An 11,087-nucleotide genomic window follows, 5' to 3' on the forward strand; every position below is an offset into this window, starting at 1 on the left:
CTCAGGACCCACGAACATTTCACACATTGTCTCACGCGATCCTCTAACAACTCTGTTAACTGATCCTCAAACAACTCCGTAGTCACTGTTATCCCTGTTTTGCAAATAGAGAAATTGAGACTCAGAACAGAGGAATGAGTTGTTCAATATCCCACCACTGGCAAGTGGCAGAGTCAGGATTAGAACCCGGCTTGTCCTGAAGCCTACCCAGAATCATAACCACTACCTTATCCCTTTTCTGCTAACCTGAACAGCTGCCCCAAACAACCTGAACCACATCACGGACCTCAGGTCCCTAACTTGCTAAATGGTGGACCCTACTCAGAATTGGGTGAGGGCTCCCAAAATGCTCATTGACTTCTTCCAGGAGCAGAAGACCATATCATTCTTGGGCTGTGCTGCTCAGTTCTTTTTTTTTGTCGGCATATGTCTAACTGAGTGCTTCCTCCTGACTTCTATGGCGTACAACCGATACGCCACCATTTCCAGCCCCCCTGCTGTACACTGCTGTCATGTCCCAGGGCCTCTGTACACGCATGGTGGTTGGGGCCTATGTCGGTGGCTTCCTGAGCTCCCTGGTCCAAGCCAGCTCCATGTTTCGGCTCCACTTCTGCGGACCCAACATCGTCAACCATTTCTTCTGTGACCTTCCACCAGTCCGGGCACTTTTTTTTTTTTTTTTTCCTCATGTGAGTGAAACCATCTTTATTTATTTATTTTTTTCTAACATCTTTATTGGAGTATAATTGCTTTACAATGGTGTGTTAGTTTCTGCTTTATAACAAAGTGAATCAGTCATACATATACATATATCCCCATATCCCCTCCCTCTTGCACCTCCTCCCACCCTCCCTATCCCACCCCTCTAGGCGGTCACAAAGCACCGAGCTGATCTCCCTGTGCTATGCGGCTGCTTCCCACTAGCTATCTATTTTACATTTGGTAGTGTATATATGTCCATACCACTCTCTCACTTTGTCTCAGCTTACCCTTCCCCCTCCCCGTATCCTCAAGTCCATTATCTAGTAGGTCTACATCTTTATTCCTGTCTTGCCCCTAAGTTCTTCTGACCATTCTTTTTTCTTTTTCTTTTTCTTTTTTCTTAGATTCCATATATATGTGTTAGCATACGGTATTTGTTTTTCTCTTTCTGACTTACTTCACTCTGTATGACAGTCTCTAGGTCCATCCACATCACTACAAATAACTCAGTTTCATTTCTTTTTATGGCTGAGTAATATTCCATTGTATATATGTGCCACATCTTCTTTACACATTCATCTGTTGATGGACACTTACATTGCTTCCATGTCCTGGCTATTGTAAATAGAGCTGCAGTGAACATTTTGGTACATGACTCTTTTTGAATTATGGTTTTCTCAGGGTATATGCCCAGTAGTGGGATTGCTAGGTCACATGGTAGTTCTATTTTTAGTTTTTTAAGGAACCTCCATACTGTTCTCCATAGTGGCTGTATCAATTTACATTCCCACCAACAGTGCAAGAGGGTTCCCTTTTCTCCACACCCTCTCCAGCATTTATTGTTTGTAGATTTTTTGATGATGACCATTCTGACCAGTGTGAGATGATACCTCATTGTAGTTTTGATTTGCATTTCTCTAATGATTAATGATGTTGAGCATCCTTTCATGTGTTTGTTGGCAATCTGTATATCTTCTTTGGAGAAATGTCTATTTAGGTCTTCTGTCCATTTTTGGATTGGGTTGTTTGTTTTTTTTGATATTGAACTGCTTGCAAATTTTGGAGATTAATCCTTTGTCAGTTGCTTCGTTTGCAAATATTTTCTCGCATTCTGAGGGTGGTCTTTTCATCTTGTTTATGGTTTCCTTTGCTGTGCAAAAGCTTTTAATTTTCATTAGGTCCGATTTTTTTATTTTTGTTTTGATTTCCATTTCTCTAGGAGGTGGGTCAAAAAGGATCTTGCTGTGATTTATGTCATAGAGTGTTCTGCCTATGTTTTCCTCTAAGAGTTTGATAGTGTCTGGCCTTACATTTAGGTCTTTAATCCATTTTGAGTTTATTTTTGTGTATGGTGTTAGGGAGTGTTCTAATTTCATTCTCTTACATGTAGCTGTCCAGTTTTCCCAGCACCACTTATTAAAGAGGCTGTCTTTTCTCCACTATATATTCTTGCCTCCTTTATCAAAGATAAGGTGACCATATGTGCGTGGGTTTATCTCTGGGCTTTCTATCCTGTTCCATTGATCTATATTTCTGTTTTTGAGTCCTCGCACTTTCTTGCTCTAACACTTTCTTCAGTCAAGTGGTGAATTTCCTGGCGGGGGCACATCATTCCTCATCCTCCTCATCTCCTACAGTTACATAGTGGCTGCTGCCTTGAAGATCTGCTCAGCGGAAGGTCGAAGGAAAGCCTTCAACACATGTGCCTCGCATCTGATGGCAGTGACTCTGTTGTTTGGGATGGCCCTTTTCATGTACCTGCGACCCAACTCCAGCTACTTACTCGGCAGAGACAAGGTGGTATCTGTGTTCTGTTCGCTGGTGATCCCCATGCTAAACCTTGTCATTTACAGTTTGAGGAGCAAAGAGATCAAAGACGCCCTGTGGAAGGTGTTGGAGAAGAAGAAAGTGTTTTCCTAGTTCATGATTGAAAACATATTTCTCCGAACTGCTAGAGACTTAAATGATCCATGACACCTACCTCCACCTCTGGCTTAGGTAAGTGATATGTTTTGTGTGCATTTTGAAAATGGAGGCTCCTGCCAGATTCTCTCACTGTTCCTTATGGTCATCTGTCTACTGATCCCAACATGGATAGTCAAAAGGAGAAAGAGATTACTTCAGTAAAACAAACAAACAAACAAAAAAATTCCCCAGGGTAACTTATTCTCACAATTGGTATTACAAACACCTTTTATTAAGTACTTACTATGTACCAGGCATAAAAGTTATTTAATTAAATACACATTGCAGTGCTACGATATACATGACACTATCCCTATGTTACAAATGAGGAAACGAAGTCCCAGCAAACAAAAAGCAAAAAACAAAACCTGACATGCCCAGGGTCATACAGGAAGTAAGGGGCAGAACTCCCATTCAGACCCAGGTCTTCCTGACTCCAGAGCCCATGCTCTACCCAAATGTTGCCTTCCACGTTCAACAACAAACAGCCCTGAATTTTTACAAGAGTATAGCTCTTATTATTAGAACATGGAAGAATCCGAAAAGATACACTATGTGTAGTTGAGAAAAACTGCAAAACAAGATGCCTACCCCATTAAACACTCTCTCTGAGCTACCCCTGTTGGACTCCCATTGTGGCTACTGGAAAATTATTTAAGCAAATACTGAAGGACATTACCCATTGCTGCCGTTTCTATGTCACCTATGGAGGGACCTGGAAAATTTGAGTCCAGCGGTATCACAGCAATACTCTTCTCTTCTCAGTCTCAGTCACCTGAACTGCCTACTTTTCTATCTCCTTGATTTCAACCCTATCATTCCTTTACCACCACAGGACTTCATGTCACAGCTCCATCCCCCTTTTGATCACCACACTCTGAGTTCCTCTTTTCTATTTGAGCCTATTGCTCCTATAAATTGTTTCTGTTCCCAAATGGATTAGCCCTTGAAGCCCCACATTCAGTATTATTTGCCTTTATCTCTGGGAGGTATATCCCAGGCTATCATTACTCCTTCGTAGAAGACACTTACAGTGGAATTGTCAGGGACAAAAATTTCTGCTGATAAACCCCTCTCTCATTGCTTTGTGGCTCTGTCCTCTCCCCTCTGTTGTATATTGGATATGGATTTGACTTTACATCATTGTTCATATAAGTGGATTAACTATTTCCTTCATATCTGGAGGAGCATAAATGACTCATGGCAGAGGAAAGACCTCTGTTCAGGTCTCCTGGGTTTTTCAGTCTCCTAAATCCATTCCCATTCAAGGTCAAGCAAGTTTAAAATGACTCATACAGATAATACCCAAAGGTATTACCCAAGAGGCAATTTTTCCTGAAATTCCTTTATCAGTTACCCTTTTGAACATTAGGAAGGACCTATATGGCATTGTGTTGGAAATTCTGGGAATCATCTCGATGGATGGATGCTATGCCCAGGACCCTTCTAGTTTTATGTTTCCTCAGCTGGCTGAGTGTAATGTGAGGAAGTCTTTGCGATTATTTCAAAGTAATATGGAATGGAGGGACCACACTGACCAAGCAGAGCAGATTTAGAGACATAGGGATAGATTATTCCTTTGAAGTTTTGAATTGACCTGCTAGAATTCTGGTACATATCAATCCAAATGAATACTTCTGATTAAGTATAATTAGTCTTTCTCCCTAAAGGAAGTGATTCAATTTATGAAAATTTTGGAATGAGTTTACCTTAAAGGAAATCTACAAGTTATTCAATATCAAGTCATTTTACCTTCTTCTCCTCCTTTAAGTTAAAACACACACACACACACACACACACACACACACACCTTTGCTCTTCCTCATCTGCCTTACTTGCCAACCCGTCTCAGTTCGTATACCCTAGACTCTCCATCTGATCTCATGAGAGAGCCTTACATGGAAGCAGAATAAAACGTGGCCTCTACATAGTTCTATGTGAAGAAGCTGAGTGTGTGAATTTACTATCACTGCTGTAACTAATTACCACAAACTTAGTGGCTTAAAACAACATAAATTTATTATCTCACAGTTCTGTAGGTTAGAAGTTTGACAGGGGTCTCACTGGGCTGAAATCAAGGTATCAGCAGGGCCGCCTTCCTTTCTGGAGACTCTGGGATAGAATCCATTTCCTTGGTTTTTCCAGCTTCTTTAGAGGCCACCCACATTCCTTGGTTTATTGTCCCCTTCCTCCCTCTTCAAAGCCAGCAATGTCACACCTACTCTCATCTGAAACATTCTCTGCTTTTAAAGACTCTTGTGATTAGACTGAGCCCACCCAGATAATCCAGAACAATCTCCCCATTTCAAGGTTGATAACTCTTGTAAGTCAACTATACTCCAATAAAATTAAAATACTTTAAAAAAAAAAAAAAGACTGACAATCACATTTGAAAAGTCCCTTTTGCCTGAGAGGTAATCTATTCGCGATTTCCTGGAATTAGGACCTAGGCATCTTGGGCGGCGGGGCGGGGGGGCGGGGGGGGGTGCGGTGGAGCGGGGTGGGGGGAGACTATCCTGCATTCTTAGTTCTTTTAACACTTGTCACTTTATTGATTTGAGTTTCTGAGGCCAGCTCTCAAGAACATTCATGAGCTCCCCTTTGCGTCCAAGTTAAGGTCCTTACCAGGCACTGCAAAGTCCATTTTACTTTTTGCTATACCTCTCCATCCTTCACTCCTCACTACGTCTCCCCCAGTACCATGGGATCTGGACAGCATGCTATCCCATGACCCCTGAAATTCATACCTTGTTTTCTAACCTAAATGCCTTTCTTTCCCTTCATGGGTCGAACATGAATCAAGAATCAACTTCTCTCTACCTTTTCATTATTCGTTCTAGCTATTTAATAAAAGTTCAAATCTATGTTCCGTTCACGAAGCAAGTGAATTAAAATGTTTATATTTATGTTAAATTAAAATGTAAATTAAATTAAAGTTAAATATTTAATTAATATCATTAAATTTGTATTAACATTTTTATTTAAATATTATAAAATGAATTTTTTTATTGAATTTTATATTTATATATAAAAATGTTAATGGTACATCTAACTGGTAAACTACTTTTTTTTTTTTTGTAAACTACTTTTTATGAGCTTGTCATCCTCTGTGTCTATTTTGTTTCTTTCAGTTTTATTGAGATGCAATTGACATACTACACTGTATAAGTTTAAGATGTACAGCATATATTGACTTGACATATATATATTGTGAAATGATGACCACAATAAGTTTAGTTAACATCCATCATCTCACAGAGATACAAGAAAAGAAAGAGAAAATGTGGGATTTTGTGTGATAAAAATTTTAGGATATACTCTCTTAGCATCTTTCAAGTGTACCATACAGCAGTGTTAATTATAGTCATCATGCTGTACATTACATCCCCAGTACTTATTTATCTTATAACTGGAAGTTTGTACCTTTTGACCACCTCTATCCAATCCCCCCTCTACTGCTTTTTATATGCATGTGATTTCTCCTTAGAAAAGATATTCTCCACTCCTGCCCTAAATAGTGTTACATAAGTGCACATTTTAATAAAATAAAACTAGACCTTTATAGGAAAACTCTGTGTATTTTGTGCTCCCTCACCTGAGGGAAAGGTCACATGTGTGCTGTGAAGAGGGTATGGGCTCATGATGTGAGTACTATGGCGCAAAGTGTCCCTCTAATTTATGAGTGTTAGTGTCCAGCAAATCATCTGTAAATGGGTTGTTTGCAGGATTTAACATGTTAACATATGCAAAATGCCCAGCACAATGCTTGGCAAACAATGGAAACTCAATAATTTTGAGCTTCTCTATGCTGGCAGGTTATTTGGAGGTGAAGAGGGCAAGATTTAAGATAATCAAGTATTTATTTATCAATATTTATCCTTTGCTGTGTCTTCCAGACCCTCCTCTGTGTTTTCTTCATGGACCACAAAAGAAAATCCCGAGTTGAATCAACCCTAGGGTATCTCAGGGTCTGACCACTGGGATGACGATTAATTACCTCTGTTTTTAGAAAATTTAAATGAGAATGTGTCCTTTACACCCCAGAGAGTGATAATTTATGAAGCTGTGGATTTTGGATTTTGCAAATCCTTCCTTTGTAGAGACACTCAAGTGGTAAATGTAGTGAATCATTTGCAAGGATGTAGAGAACCAGCTCCCCAAATTCACCCCTAACCATGGGCTTTGAAAATTCCTTCTCTACTGTCCAGAGCTGTGGATATTAACAGGACCTAGTAAAGAGATCTTAGAGGTTACAGTCTCTCTCCAATCTCCTTTTATCTTCTCAACTTCAAGTATCTGCCCACAAACACACACTTCCAGCACCAGGAGTATGGATGAATAAGCTTCAAGTTCTCGTCTCATTAGAGAGCAGCTTGAGGTCTGGAAGGAGCTACATGTGCCTGATTAGACTGTCTCCAAAGCAGAATAAATCCAAATATAAAGTAGTTAGGGAACAGACTGGCAGGAGGGACAGAGAGGGAACGGGTGCCCATAGTCAGTTGGCATTTTCTCTGTGTGTGTATGTACTATCCAGGCTTATTTATGAGCCCCCTGGAACTGTAAGTCTCAGCCAGATGAAGGAACTTCTTTCATATTTCCTCTCCATGCATGACTCTAGTTTTTCGGCCTTTCTATAAACTCAACCCAAATTCTTCCCTTTCCTCTCCTGCTCCTCTGATGACATCCTCTGATGGGCATCGTGACCCATGTTTGAAACTTTACTCCTAGGAATAAAAATTTAAAAAGAAAAAGTTTCTGAGGAGGTTGCTTGCTCTAGACCACCTCTATCCAAAGAATTAAGAAGTGAGATATATTCTAGGTACCAGGGAGGTCCTTAACATCCAAACTTTCCCTTATTATCATCTTGATACCTAGAATTCTGAAACTCATCTATTAGTTTAAGGTTTGTCCCCTTTTAAAATGCCAACCTTTCCCTTTTAAAAGAAGCTAGTCCTTCATGATGAACCCTTTTTCATTATACCAATCACTTTTCATCTCCCATTATTTACAAATACACTTGTCACACATTGAGTGATTTGTGATTGTCTTTCAAAACCGTTCTTATTTTTAATTTAATAAATTTAAAAGAAGCATTTTTTTAAAAGGAAGTTACTGTTTAAGATTCATAGTCATTTGTACGGTAAGGATCTGAAAGAGAAAACTGAGCAGGTCTCTAAGCACCTGAGAAGTTAAAAGGAGAGGCAGCGCTGAAAGAAGACGAGTTCCAGACCAGAAGAGGGCGCACTCACAGACGAACTCGCGAACCTCACAGTCTGACTCAGCTCCGATTACAGACATTGGTATCAATTTATGCCATTTCACTCTCACAGCCAAGACACCTGTCAAACCAAAACTAGCAACCCAAATGGTCAGGCTCAAACTTAGCCGCATATTTTAAGACATTTGAAGCTGGCAAAAGCTAATTAAATAAGGTAATATGTGTAAAACATTCTGGGTCTTGCACACCGATAAAATCTTATCTGTTTTATTGGTTTAGGTATTATTATCTAATTGAAGGAGGATTGATTCCCAAGATGCCTTCCACCACTCGCCCACAATGTACATTAAAGAATTAACGTTTCCTGACTGTCTACTCTTCCTGGAGCATTGTGCCAGACACTTCACAGTTGCTCTTTGGATGTAATCAGCACAATAACCTGCAAGGTGAATATTTCTCAGATGATCAAGGTTCGAATTTCAGATGCAAAAGTTGCCGACTCTGACAATTTGTGGATGTCACTTATGCTCTCAAATCCTTATTCTCTAAGTCTACCTAGGCAGTACTACTCATTTAAAGTTGATTAATATTTAATTATCACATCTATTTTGCAAAATAGATGTGAGAATTAAATTCTATACATATATGTAATTTGTGTAATTTGTGTTAGGTTTCCATCTCTGTGTGGTTCTGTGTGCAAACTGAATTCTCTGTTTTACGTTGAGGGCAGGGGCTTTCCCCTCTGTCTAAAGGAAAGAATCCCCTCCCCTAGGTTCAAGGAGCCTCTACATCTTTCACATCTTCCAGGGATTCAAATTAGGCCAAAAATCCCTCATGATGATAAATCATTCTGATTTGTTTCTAAAGTAACATTCAGGGAAGCGTATACCTACTCCTTTTCTTCTGGTGTCAACTTGTCTAAAAGAAAAAAATTTATGGTGCTAAGAAATCTTACCCTTAAACTTTAATGTTCTTTCTCAAGGCTACTCTTTGAATTTTTAAGGACAAAATAAAATAATGATTAAAAAGAGCCCCTTGAACTGACTTTTCAACCTCAAGACTAAATCCCCAACATCACCTCAAAAACCACCTTCCTATGAACTTGTGTATCTCTCAGGGTAGACTCAATTTTTCTGTATTTAGCATATGTCAACATGGAGTTCCATGAGATATAATCCATCCATGCCCCAAAGTTACCATTATTAATATGCCCCTTTTAATGAGCACTCACTCTGTGCCTAGAACTGTATTATAAACTATAAATATATATATATTTATATATATATTATGTTCAAAAGATGTGGATGAATAATTGGGCTATATTATTCAATGTAATATCATGCAGTGATAAGTGTGAACAAATTATAGCTACGTGCAACAACAGGGATTGACCTTAAGTAAAAGACGCCAAACACAAAATAATACCTATAATATGATCTAATACATATAAAGTTCGAAAACAGACAAATTAACTATATTGTTTATGGGTGCATAAGTTGTTAAAATAATTTTTTAAAAAAAACAAGCAAGCGATTATCACAAAAGTGGGGATTGTGATGAGCTCTAGTGATGGGGGTGGGGGAGGTGGTCAGTATGTAACACTCTAGGGCTTCCTTCAGTGTTTCATTTCTTGATCTGGGTGAAGGTTACACAGTGGTATGTTCTGTAATTATGCCTTACTTTACTGAAAGTGAGCTATAGTTTGCAATAAAAAGGTTTTTTAAACCACCTTATCATGTAAATAGTCTAACTATGACAATTAGAAGACAAAAAACTGGGCTTCCCTGGTGGCGCAGTGGTTGAGAAGCTGCCTGCCGATGCAGGGGACACGGGTTCGAGCCCTGGTCTGGGAAGATCCCACATGCCACGGAGCAACTAGGCCCGTGAGCCACAATTACTGAGCCTGCGCGTCTGGAGCCTGTGCTCCGCAACAAGAGAGGCCGCGATAATGAGAGGCCCGCGCACCGCTGTGAAGAGTGGCCCCCATCACCGCAACCAGAGAAAGTCCTCGCACAGAAACGAAGACCCAACACAGACAAAAAAAAAAAAAAGACAAAAAGTTTCTCATCACACACCAAAAAAAATTGCAGCTATGTATGGTGATGGGTGTTAACTAGACTTACTGTGGCCATCATTTCACAATACATACAAGTATCAAGACCATTATTTTGTACACCTGAAACTAATATAAAGTGTCAATCATATCTCATTAAAATAAAATAATATCCAAAATAAAAATAAAAGACTGTAGAGTGGATTTTTTTTTAAAAGACCCAACTATACATATTCTGTCAGAAACCAGCTTTAAGGACAAAGACAGAGATAGATTAAAAGTAATGCGAAGGAGAAAGATACACCAAAAGAAAGCTGGAGTAGACATACTAATTTGAGATAAAGCAAACTTTGCAACAAGGAAACTTATCAGAGATAAGGAGAGAGTCTTTATAATGATAATGATAAAGGGGTCAATTCTCAGAGAATACCTAACAACCCTTAATGTGTATGTACTTGGCAACAGAGTGTCAAAATACATGAGGCAAAAACTGATAGAAATACAAGGAAAAAGACAAATCCACTACATAGCTGGAGACATCAACATCCCTACAGTTGAATTGAATAGCACCACTAATCAACTGGATCTAACTAATATTTATAAAATATTTCATCCAACATTAGCATAATACACATTCTTCTTAAGATCACATGGAACATTTACCCGGACAGACCACATTCTGGACTATAAAACATTTTATTGGGATTTCCCTGGCGGTCCAGTGGTAAAGAATCTGCCTTCCAATGCAGGGGATGCAGGTTCAATCCCTGGTCGGGGAACTAAGGCCCTACCTGCCACAGGGCAACTAAGCCTGCGTGCCACAACTACTGAGCTCATGTGCCTCAACTAGAGAGAAGCCCACACACCACAACAAAAGATCCCACATGCCACAACGAAGATCCCGTGTGCCGCCACTAAGACCTGACGGAGCCAAAAAAATTAAAATTAAATAAATATTTTTTAAAAAATAAGATAATAAAATAAAACATTTTATTCATAAATCACACAAAGTATGGGGGGTTTTCAATTTATTTATTTATGTCTTTATTTTTATTCTGGCTGCACCAGGTCTTAGTTGCGGCAGGCAGGATCTTCATTGCGGCACGCGGGCTTCTTAGTTGCGGCCTGCATGCGGGATCTATTTCCCCG

The sequence above is a fragment of the Balaenoptera ricei genome, chromosome 8 (assembly GCF_028023285.1).
Source record: "Balaenoptera ricei isolate mBalRic1 chromosome 8, mBalRic1.hap2, whole genome shotgun sequence".
NCBI lineage: Eukaryota > Metazoa > Chordata > Mammalia > Artiodactyla > Balaenopteridae > Balaenoptera > Balaenoptera ricei.